General features: G+C 40.6%; 1 long non-coding RNA gene across 1 annotated transcript in view; it reads left to right on the top strand.

Moving 5' to 3' along the window:
- Nucleotides 1-3,579: 3,579 nt before the first annotated feature.
- The window catches only part of LOC129659433 (uncharacterized), a 140,463-nt gene continuing 131,798 nt past the window's right edge, over nt 3,580-12,244 (top strand). The window contains exon 1 of the long non-coding RNA XR_008718073.1: nt 3,580-4,499. This is a non-coding gene — a long non-coding RNA (uncharacterized LOC129659433). The remainder of the gene's footprint in view (nt 4,500-12,244) is intronic.

Below are 12,244 nucleotides of genomic sequence, written 5' to 3'. Positions count from 1 at the left end.
AGCCTGTTTTGAGTGTGCTAATGGCTTTCTGTTGGGCATATACTCATTTAAAATATGATGAAATATATTAGACATTAAACAACCACTCCCTTGCCTTCTGATTGTATGGCTTATTTTAATATAGGTAGCAATTTCAAAGCCATTTTGAGCTTTAATGTGGCTATTCAGGTAACTGCTGCTGCTAGGTCGTTTCAGTCATGTCCAACTCTGTGCGACCCCATAGACAGCAGCCCACCAGGCTCCGCCCTCCCTGGGATTCTCCAGGCAAGAACACTGGAGTGGGTTGCCATTTCCTTCTCCAATTCAGGTAACAGACAGTATTATTAGTATATCAAGATTTGTTAACTATATAAATGAGCAAAGAAATTGAAGTAATTTACTGCATGTAAATGGTGAGGTATAACAGGGAATGACTGGGCTCTTTGATATGGCTGCTTGAAAAGAGAAGGCACATAATTATCACACATCATGTCCAATGCATTATAGATTTATTATTTATTTATGCCAACTGTTTAAATTTGGAGGGAATGGCTTTGTCTTTAATGTAGCTGTATCACTTGGGTAGAACACAGAAAGGTGTTAACTAAAGTGGCTTTCTAAGTAATAAATTGCCTGATGTAAGTCCTTTCTTTCATATATATATATATATCAAGGTAGACTTTTAATTCTTGTTAATTGAGAAAGAGTGTTGAGAAAGACAAATATTCATATCCACTTCATGGGTAAATTAACAAAGAACCAGGAGGAGTGAGATTGAAGGAGGCAATAGCAGGCCTTAGAAGCAATTTCTGCCTCCGTTTGCCCTAGTGTACTAACTTGTGTGTTCTTTCTAAATCCTAATGGACCCTGCCTTTCTTCAAGCAAATTTTGTTCCCTGGAGAACAACGTTGCTAGCATTCATTTAGGCTAAATGTTATTTACTTCAATTCACTTAGAGATTTTGAAATATGCTCAACAAAGAAAAACTATTTCTAAAAACCTCTAAAATGTCTCAAATCAGGTACACAAGAGATTTGGGATAGGGCTTTATATCATTTAACTTTTTTATTTTTTGCATTGTTTCTTGCTTACTTTTCCTTATTTTTGTCTTAATGTAGCTCTTATTTTCAGATTATAAAATTGTAAAATTATTTGAAAAATATGGAAAAGTATAAGAAGGAAATAATGTATGGTCAGGCCACTCAGGATGACTGTTCTCCTGTCCTCAGTACATCCCCTGGCAGAGGAGTGCCTGCTTCACCTAAACCCTGAGCACAGGACTGACCATCCTGCGTAGTTGCCCCAGGCCCTAGCTGGTGATTGTTCTTATCAAGGGGAGGTAACGGGCGGGCATGTCCCTCTACTGGTTTCCCTGGCAACTAATGAGCCCCTGTGTGAGTGCATAAGTGCCTGAGTGCTAAGTCCCTTCAGTTGCATCTGACTCTTTGTGACCTTGTGAACTGTAGCTAGCCAGGCTTCTCTCTTCATGGGATTCCCCAGGCAAGAATACTGGAGCAGGTTGCCATGCCATCCTCCAGGGGATCTTCCCAACCCAGAGATCAAACCTGCATCTCTTGTGTCTCCTGCATTGGCTGGCAGGTTCTTTACCACTAGCGCCACCTGGGAAACCCACTGATGCACCCACTTGACATCAATTCCCCTGTAACGGGTAATCTCCACCCACCTCAAGCAAAGACGGACACCATATCCTGCCCATCATCTGCTGCATACAGTGGAGTGTCGTTCCAGGACCCTGCTTCAGATATGTAAGGTCCCCTATTCATTAAATCGAGGATGTCTCTTGCTGGATCCAGACTCTTCCATCAGTCTTGATACTTGTTTTGATGCTGGGCCCTACAAAGCCTGTGGGGTGTACCCAACAAATGTACACACCAAGTTTTATCCTATTATGGTTAATGAAAGTGAAAATGTTAGTTGCTCAGTCGTGTCTGACTCTTTGCAACCTCATAAACTGTAGCCTGCAAGGCTCCTCTGTCCATGGAATTCTCCAGGCAAGAATACCAGAGTGGGCAACCGTTTCCTTCTCCAGGGGATCTTCCCGACGCAGGGATTGAACATGGGTCTCCTGCATCGCAGACAGATTCTCTACCACTGAGCCATAATGGGAAGCCCATTATGGTTAATACCCAATGTTTATAAATCAGACTATGCTACATTTTATGTTTATTCTGATTTTCTACAAAATGTTATAAGTGATAATTATGCCATTATATATTTTAAAAAGCAAGATAAAAAGTATTTATTTTTAACAATGGCATATATTAAACATTTGTGAATAATAGGCACATACAGTGATTACTAATCAGGACTTGATTACATCTTTCAACCTAAAGTACATAATTTGGAAGAACAGGTAATGGATTGTGGATGGGAGAGTGATGGTGCTAGCGTGTTCTATATAAGGAGATCAAGACAAATACTGTATGGGCAATAGCTTGTTGGATTAGCCAGTAAACGTCCTGTGTTCTAGGCTAGGTGCTATGAGTAACTATAATCTGGGGAAATCAGTCAATAGAAAAAAAAGATTTTAAATGACTGCTGTTTACTGCTGGGGTCCAGCCCCGGCTGATCCAGGGTATTCGAAGTGGGGACGGCGTCGGTGAGGATCAGGATACAATAGCTTCAATTAGATATTAATTAGAGATGTAAAGAGTAATAGAATGAGGATAGCTCAGTAGGAAAATTCAGTGAAGAAAAGAGGCTGAATAGCTTGGTTTACACGGGAGACCAATAAAACTTCAAGACAAGAAGTTTGCACCACTTACGTAGGCCACAGGCGTCCTTCCGTTCTCCCGAAGGACAGGAGACACTGAGGCCTCCCTGGTCGGATCTTAGAAGCCCAGGCATAATTAGTAAGCATGGCGGGTTCTGCGCTCCAGATGGAGACTCAGCCAGAGTGAGAGAGAGAGAGACATGGGGAGACCAGTATTTTGAGAAACTGATCCCAGTTCTTTATTTTCCATGGTCTACTTTTATACACTGAGATGTTATGCAAAAGTCACGTGGGGTCAGCAATCCTGACTTTTATCAAAGTCAGGTGCTTCATACAAATGTATACAGAGGTCTTAGGGGTGTTACATCATCTTCTGGCCAGGGGGCCTGCTGACAATTTATGGCCCTCTCCTTGTGACAGCAGTCAGTCGACCAGGACACTTATTTCTCCAGGGGTGATTATTCTCAAAACAGACGCCACCCAAATAAAGTTACATTCCTATAGGGTGAGGGTGTAGTGGGTTTTAGTTAAGGAAAGAATTTACTTAGCCTAAGGTCTAACGTGATTAATATCAAAGGTTAATACTTATTTCTTCTATATATTCATTAATGTGTGTAAGGGCAGGGGATGTGGAGACTTAGCAACTAACATTTGCTCAACAAATGAAAAACCCTTCACCAATACAATTTCTAATCAGCCCACTATACTTATACTAATGGTTTTCTAACTTTTCTAAGGAACCTGTTTTTAGAGGGTTTAAAGCATCTCGTGCCTCTCACGGTTGGGAGGCTGTGAGCAATCACATGTGGCTGGACAAGCCTGTCAGGCAGGCTAGAGAACCTTCAGAGGAGTTTGTAGGTTAAAACACTCTTGTCATGCCCAGGAGTTTTTATTAACTGGAGCTCTAGGTTAACTCCTTTTCCGAAAGAGGTGGTGGGGGACAGCCCCCCGTAAAGTCAGAGGTGTAGATGAAATCACAAAGTAGTAAAGTAGGCAGGCTCTGGTTATGGGGGTAGATGCTTGAGGATTTCCAGGGGGACTCCTGAGGCCCGATCCCACCTTTGCGTATGTCGAGCTTCCTTCCTCATGACCTTTGCCACGGGTGGAGTGCCTCACTCTGGCCCCCAACAGTTTACATTTATAATACATCCATCATGTAAATATACCATATCCTCTATAACTAATTTCCTATTGATGGATGTTTAGGCTGACTCCAGTTTGTCAATATTGAAACAAAGATGAACATTGTTGTTTATAAATAAGGCTCTAACATGCAACCTTAGTCACCTATTCCTAAGAGACTATTTCCTGCTGTGGATTCCTAGCAAGGGCTTGCTGCCTGATACCCCTAGAAGCCAATACTATGGGACTTAGCTTTTGAGAAAAGAAATAGCTTTATTGTGAGGTTGATAGACAAAAGAGACAGGAGGCAGGGATCATCAACCCTGTCTCCTCCATCCAAGGTTGGGATAAAATTTAAGGAGTTAGAGGAAGTTCAAACTTGGCAGAAGTTGATTGGCTAGTCACTAATCAACCCATATATGGTAAACAAGCTACTCAGGTTGCTGGAAGCTAAATTTTCCTTATTGAAGGACTTCTTGGTTTGTGAAGAGCTCATGTGGCAACATTTGTATTCTTTGACTTTCATATTCTTAAGATTCTCGATTCCTGGGTCAACCTAGAGTCATGGGTTCCCATCTCACAGATGCACAGTGCTGTCTCTAAGACAAGTCCAGGTTTGATTAAGCAACAACGTGTTTTAAGGAAGAAAAACCAGTTTAGGATGGTAAGTGTCTTATGTGGTACGTGCTGTTTCGGTGCTGTCTTCTCTTGGTTTAGTCCTTTGATTTCCATGCAAATATGGAAAGCTAGTGATGCAAGGTGAACAGAAAAATGGTTAAGTTAAAGAGTTCAAGGTTGAAAAACATCACTCTTTCTGCTGCTGCTAAGTTGCTTCAGTTGATTCCCACTCGTTGCAACCTTAGGAACTGTAGCCAGGCAGGCTCCTCTGTCCATGGGATTCTCTGGGCAAGAATACTGGAGTGGATTGCTAAGCCCTACTCCAGGGGATCTTCCTGACCCAGGGATCAAACCCATCTCTCATGTCTCCTGCATTGGCAGCCAGGTTCTGTACCACTAGTGGCACCTGGGAAGCCCCTCTTCTTTCTAGGTTTTCAACATTGAGAATTTACTTAATCTTTCTTAAAATAATAATGTAAGTGCTTGAGATGATAGTTTTTTGTTTTTTTTATTTGTCCCATGCATGGCTGCTAGATATATATATATATATATATATATATATATATATATATATATATATATATTCCACTCTCCGAGGACACAGCAGGTCAGGAACTGCTGGGAGGCCGTGATATCTGATAAGACCAGGGAATTCAGTGGTCATGTGTGTACTATGGCACCCCTTTGCCATGAAATGGTTCCTTAGTCCAAGTCCGAGGCAGTGTCATGCTGGGTCTATTAGCGGATTAAACGGTTTTTTACTTTTTTAAAATAGTGGTATGAAAAAGGCAAATGTATGCCCTAGATACGTATTCTTTCTGTCCAAAATTAACTGTTGGCTTTTTCAGAGTGGTAGGAGTTGAGTGTAATCAACGTGGCACTGAAACCATGGGTTAAATCCATTTCACCTGCCTTCACTAATCAAACATCTTTGAAGACTTACGTCTTTCAAAGAGCAGGTAGGCTAAATAATAAGATGTGTGTCTGAGTTGTTTTCTAGAAACTTCAAATCAGTAGCGTTTAGTTGCAGCTGAACTGCTTAAGACAGGACCACCGACTCTTCAGCTGGGCATGCGCAAGTGTCGGTGCTTGTTGACCTTTCAAAAGCCCCACCTTTAGCTTAGTTACGCCTGCCCAGAAAGACAATCAGGTGGCACCTTTCTCCAACTGAGACTTGTTTTCCAATCTTCTGGCTTGATTGCCTTGCGAGTAAACTTGAACTTTTCAGTAAACCTCGATGTCTTGGCATTTCTGTTGGCTTGTCGTGCTGGAGCCAGAGGAATCTGGTTTGATAACATCAAGCGGCGGATTCTTCTCCTTTAGGTAGGATGCCACATCAGTACATAGGGTTGATGTTTCTGGCTAAAAGTTGGACGTTTAGCAACTGTAGTGGCTAAATCAGCTTTGTTGAGCAGGAACTTAGGCGGTTGGATCCATGCATATTTTTACCACCATGAGTCTTTTGTGAACCTAACATGCCTGCCGTGGGGCAGACAATGTCAGGGGTTGGTGATCATGTCAAAATAACGGATCAAGTAATTCTGTCCCCTTGGTTGTTGAGTGCCCCTTCTGTAGTGGATACTCTCTGGTAGGGGTTAATAAGAAATATAAAGAACCTCACTCTTTCTGTCTGCTTCAATGGCGCCTTCCACATGCTTAATCCTGGCACCTCCTTATCCGTGACCTTCAGGTTTTTCTCTTTCTAGGCATGGTCCAAAAACCCGTCTTTTGTTACTGTGTGTCTTAAATGTTTTAATCTTGGGTCCCCTCACAAGATGACAACTAAGAATACTGCCTGAAGCTTTGTTCAATAGGAGAGCTCCCCTTACTGCTGTCTTGGGTGGGGCAGAAGTACAGCAGCAGATCATGTTAGCCTGCCTCCACGTGCGGGGACTTCCCAGGTGGGCCAGTAATTAAAATTCTGCCTTCCAGTGTAGGGGGCTTCGTTTCTAGTCCTGGTCAGGGAACTAAGATCCCACATGCCCTGTGGTCTAGCGACACACCAAAAACAAATAAAACCCTTCTGTTTTGGGGGGCTTCCCAGGTGATGCTAGTGGTAGAAGAATCTGCCTGACAGTACAGGAGATACAAGAGATACTGGTTCAATCCTTAAATTGGAAAGATCCCCTGGAGAAGGAAATGGCAACCACTCCAGTATGCTTGCCTGGAAAATTCCATGGACAGAGGAGGCTGATGGGCTACAGTCCATGGGGTCACAAAGAGTCAGACACAACTGAGCACATGAGCACTTTCCACATGTGGAACCAACCTCGGTTCAGTTCAGTAGCTCAGCTGTGTCTAACTCTTTGTGACTCCATGGACTGCAGCACGCCAGGCTTCCCTGTCCATCACCAACTCCCGGAGCTTACTTAAACTCATATCCACTGAGTCAGTGATGCCATTCTACTATCTCATCCTCTGTCATCTCCTTCTCCTCCTTGCCTTCAATCTTTCCCAACATCAGGTCTTTTCCAAAGAGTCAATTCTTTGCATCAGGTGGCCAAAATATTGGAACTTCAGTCCTTCCAATGAATATTCAAGACTGATTTCCTTGAGGAATGACTGGTTTGATTTCCTTGCAGTCCAAGGGACTCTTCAAGAGTCTTTTCCAACATCACAGTTCAAAAACATCAATTCTTCGGTGCTCAGCTTTCTTTATGCTCCAACTTGCACACCCATACATGACTATTGGAAAAGCCATAGCTTTGATTATGATTTAATCATAGCTTTTGAACAAAGCTTACTACTTTCCCTCCTCTGTCACCTGGTAATAGAGACTGCACTCTACCCCCATGTGCCAAAGGTGAAAGGTAGAGACATGAGAGCAACACTGCTAAATGCCATGGGTATCTGGTCCCTCTATCTCCTCAACCTCCACCTCCCTCTCCACTCTCCCCTTCTTTCCCCATCTATTATATAAACTGAACAATGACCTCATTGCCTGTCCAACTTTGATCCTAGGGACACTGAATATTAACTATATCCATACCTATTTGCAATCAGCTTTCTTGGCTTTTACTCCAACTTTATCTCTTATTAAGACAATGGTAATTCTGTTTGCTTCACTGGTTAAATACTTCCATCTGGCCTCTGGTATGAGGGAGAGGGAGTGAACAATCCATGTTACTATCAGTGAGCTTATTTCTATGACATATTACCATTGTGCCTGTTACAAATGTCAACAACCTTTGTGGTTTATAGTCATGCTTGTGTTCCTCTCACTAGTGCATTCTGTACCATTCTGGTTCTTCAAGTTCTTGCATCACTAGTGGATTTTCCAGCCTTACACAGCATATATACTCTAACATGCCTGTTTCCGAGTGTTTTGATCCTTTCAGTGTCTACCACAGGTATTTCTGTTTAACTTAGGGTGGACCATTACTTTCTCCATGCTTCAAGAGCAGTATCTGTAATACTGTTTCCTGAGATCCCTGCCAAAGCATAATACCTTGTTTCTTAGGAGAATGCCCAGTACTTCCCCAATCCCCAAACATGTTGTGATGTAGCTTTGGTAATAGTGGTTGGCCATGAGGGGAAGTGTGAAAGGGTACACATATTGTCTTGAAAACCAGAGCTTCTGCTGTAGCTTGAGTAGCTCTACCCTCTAACAGTAAGGAGTGGGCCACTTTGGCAGGTCCAGACAGAGTTCAGTGGACTCTCCTCAAGCCAAGTCTTACTCCATCTGTCCCAAGCATGCTCCATATAGCAAACATGGGGTGTGTAGTTAGGGCTAAGAGTTAACTGTTCCTGAAATTTGCTACCTAATATTGAATTACATTGAATTGCTGGTCTAATTTTTTAGATTTCTTTTTCCTCTCCTCCCTAAGAACTCTACTACCTTTCATAATTAAGCCGTGGGTTTCTTCCTTACCTTTACTGGTCTCTGGTTATAGGAAATTAGTCTTTTTATGCTACCAGAGAGGACTTCTGCCTTGCACACCCACTTTGATTCAGTGATTAGTCACCTACTTTTTAATGTCTTCCTCCAGTACAAAATGGCACGTAGTAAGAGTTGTCAAGGTAGAACTGTTCTTATAACTTGCTCTTCCAAGGAACTTAAATATTATAGCTGCCAGTGTATATGTCTTATCTCACCAAAAAAAGACATTAACTATTGACAAAGCTTAACAGTTGCATTTCAACTGCCTGCAACCAATGGGGGTAGCATTGTGTACCTGGTTGTTCGGTGATCCGATTCTAACATTCTGTTTTAGAGCCTGCTTCCTTGGAGCACACCTGGTAACAACAGTTTTATGGTGGTTTGCCTGCAAAATAGATTATGAAGCAAAAATTTTTATGCTAAAAATTTATAAGGGACTACCCTTAGGGTCAACATCTGTGGTAAGGAAAACAAGATTAAATAGAGAAGAACTGAACTGTGATATAAACCCATAGGTCTCAGTCTATCCTTGGGGAGCTCGAGGCTGAAAGAACAGTATTTTAGGTTGCTCTAACTTGAAGCAAGGGCACCAGCTATTAATAGCCCAGGATCAACCAGGTGTTGGCTGCACGCTGACCTTCAGGAGGAGATAGGACCTTGGACAAGTATATTCTTCTCAGCTGAGAACAATTACCTGAGATGGAATCAGCTAAGACCTGTCAGTAGCCAACCCACCCAGCAGCTGCAGGAAGGTGTGCTTTAGGCTAGAAGGCGAATCTAGGTGGCACACACCACCACTCCAGAAAATATATGTATATTTTTTTTTAATAAAAAATGTTAAGATAACTAGACTTACAGAAAAGTAGCAAATGTAATGCAGAAGTTCCCATTGATCCCGTGCCCAGTTCTTATTGTTTACAACTTATGTTACTGTGGTATGGTTGTCACTACTAAGGAACCGACACTGTACATTTCTGTTAACTAAATGCTGTACTTACTCAGATTTCACTAGTTTTTCTCTAATGTGCTTTTTCTATATTCTTTCAGAATGGCATGTTACATTTAGTTGCTAACTAAATATAATGATTAGTTCCTATAGTCTGTGATTAAGTCCTACAGAAAATATACTTTGAAACTGATTTAGGATCTGTCTTAAAATACTTTGTCAAACATTACTAGCATATTGCTAGTATTAGTATATAATGTCACCAACATGTAAATCTACCATTATGTATAAATATATACAGATATATCCATCATAAATTACATAGGTCTTATGCTTACATATTTCCAGGTTGTCTGAAAATATATTATCACAAATTGTACTATTAGGCATTAGTATCTTATAAAAATCTGATTGTGGTTCTGTTTTAATAAAAGCTGATATTCAAAATAGGAGAAAGGAAAAAAGAAACTTAAAGATATGTTACATTATTTGTGTCTTCAGTACAAGGAAAAGGCAGAAATAATTCATGGTAGCCAAAGGGTTTGAAGAGAATAGAATTTTACAAATACTTGAGAGACAAGGGAGCACAAGATGTCAGGAAGGAACATTAATAAATAAAGACTGGTAAGTTAATGATGACTCTGAAGGTTCTGAGCTGTTGAGCTCATTTTTAAAAATTCATACTGGAACAAAAGAAAGGAATGGAAAGCTTTGGGTTATTTATCAATAATCAGGCAGATCTTGGAAAATTATTTATTAAATAATAAGAAAATATGATGAATATGTTCTTTATAGAACTGAGAGTTAAATAAAAATCTTAACTGGTCTTAAGTTTCTCTCTGTTTTAAATAATTTGTAAGGTTATAGCCTCTACCGCCCATCACCTCATTATCTGGCTCTTGACTTTGAACCTAAGGCTATTTCAACTGTGATTTCTAGTCCTCTGAGTTGGGGGATACATGGTTCTCAGTAGACAAGTGACTCCTTTTGCCTGGTAGGCAGCCCACCAGCTGACTCTCCTACTACAAAAATGTCAGCCATCTTCTCCTCGACCTGTGATTGTCCAGCCCTGGCACTGCCTTCAGGCAGCAGCTACAGGCAAACACAACACTAAGCTCTCCAAAACTGTGATGTGATATGCATGATGTATAGGCAAACAGAATCTTGATCTAGTAATTTTCTTTCTAGTAACCATATCTGTTTGCAAGAGCTCTACATTTATAAAGTAAATACCATCTCTCTAAGAGTTCAGTCTATGTTCTACTTTGAATTTGAAATTAAATAAAACCAAAACCTTGACTGAGGAGAAAGTGAAGTCATCATATTATCTTCAACTAATAATCTCAGGTTCACAAAGTAAGTTTTCTTTCAACTTGCCCTCACATCTCTGGTAAGATGACCACTGCCTGCTGTAACATTATTACTATCAATAATGAATCTCAATGATATGTTTGACGGTAAGATCTGTTTCTAACTAATTTTTTAAATAAAATGTGATAGAAATAAAGGTTAATTCATGACCATTCATATTACTCTTACCTGCCCGAAAAGTACCCAATAGAGTACTTTGCTAGAGTAGTTACTGGACACATACCTTGAAAAGCAACAAGCATTGTCAGGAAGCCAGAAAGGCCAGTAGGATTTACATTGGAAAGAACTGTGTGTCTGGTAAATATTAGCTGCAAACAAGTGAATGTGTTAAGGCCGAACTCATGTACTCTCCCCCATTCAGATGTTGAAGTCCTAACACTGGTACCTCAGAATGTGACCCTATTTGGAGATAAGGACTTTAAGAAGGTAATTAAGTTAAAATGAGATAAGAAGGGTGGTCCCTAATCTGACATGAATGGTGTCCTAATAAGAGATTAGGATACAGACATCTCACAGGGAAGACCATGAGAACAAATATAGAAGACAGCCATCTTATATCAGATTTCCAGACTCCAGAATTGTAAGAGAATACATTTTAAGCCACACAGCTTGTGGGAATCTGTTATTGGTAGACCTTGCAAACTAATACAAAAGGAAAAATTCAAAATGGCCAAGTAAGGCCATTTCTGGGAGGTAGCTTGGAGTATTGTAGAAGAAAGAATGACTAAAACTTTAGGGGAAGCTGCTTGTGGTTTGAGTCAGGACAGAGTGTAAGAACGAAGATTGTAAGGTAGTTTGACATTTATTATGTATATGACCTCAACTGACCTTTTTGGGGGAGAGAAGTTGTAACAAAAATGTTAAATTATTTAAAATTATTTGTATATATCAAATGTTCTCTGAATTGGTAGAGATTAGAAAAAGGCACCAAGTGCTTGCTTTCAAATGTACATATTAACAATTACTAGCTGTTGAGCACCTATCATATGAAAAAGGTTCAAATACATTACTTCTAGTCATGACAACTTTGATACCATGCTAATGGCAGGAAGTGAAGAGAAACTAAAGAGCCTCTTGATGAAAGTGAAAGAGAGTGAAAAAGCTGGCTTAAAACTCAACATTCAAGAAACCAAAATCATGGCATCTGATCTCATCGTTTCATGACAAATAGAAGGAGAAAAAGTGGAAGCAGTGACAGATTTTATTTTCTTGGTCTCCAGAATCACTGCAGATTATAACTGCAACATGAAATTAAAAGATGCTTGCTCTTTAGAAGGAAAGCTATGGCAAACCTAGACAGCATATTAAAAGGCAGAGGCATCAGTTTGCTGACAAAGGTTCATATAGTCAAAGCTATGGTTTTTCCAGTAGTCATGAATGGATGTAAGAGTTGGACCATAAAGAATGCTGATCACTGAAGAATGGATGCTTTCTAATTGTGGTACTGGATAAGTCTTGAGAGTCCCTTGGACTGCAAGGAGATCAAGCCAGTCAATCCTAAAGGAAATCAGTCCTGAATATTCACTGGAAGGATTGATGCTGAAGCTCCAATACTTTGGCCACCTGATTCGAAGAGCTGACTCATTGGAAAAGA

The sequence above is a fragment of the Bubalus kerabau genome, chromosome 8, assembly GCF_029407905.1.
Source record: "Bubalus kerabau isolate K-KA32 ecotype Philippines breed swamp buffalo chromosome 8, PCC_UOA_SB_1v2, whole genome shotgun sequence".
Lineage (NCBI taxonomy): Eukaryota > Metazoa > Chordata > Mammalia > Artiodactyla > Bovidae > Bubalus > Bubalus kerabau.
The sequence above is the reverse complement of the archived record's forward strand: the minus strand, read 5'-3'. Positions and strand labels throughout refer to the sequence as shown.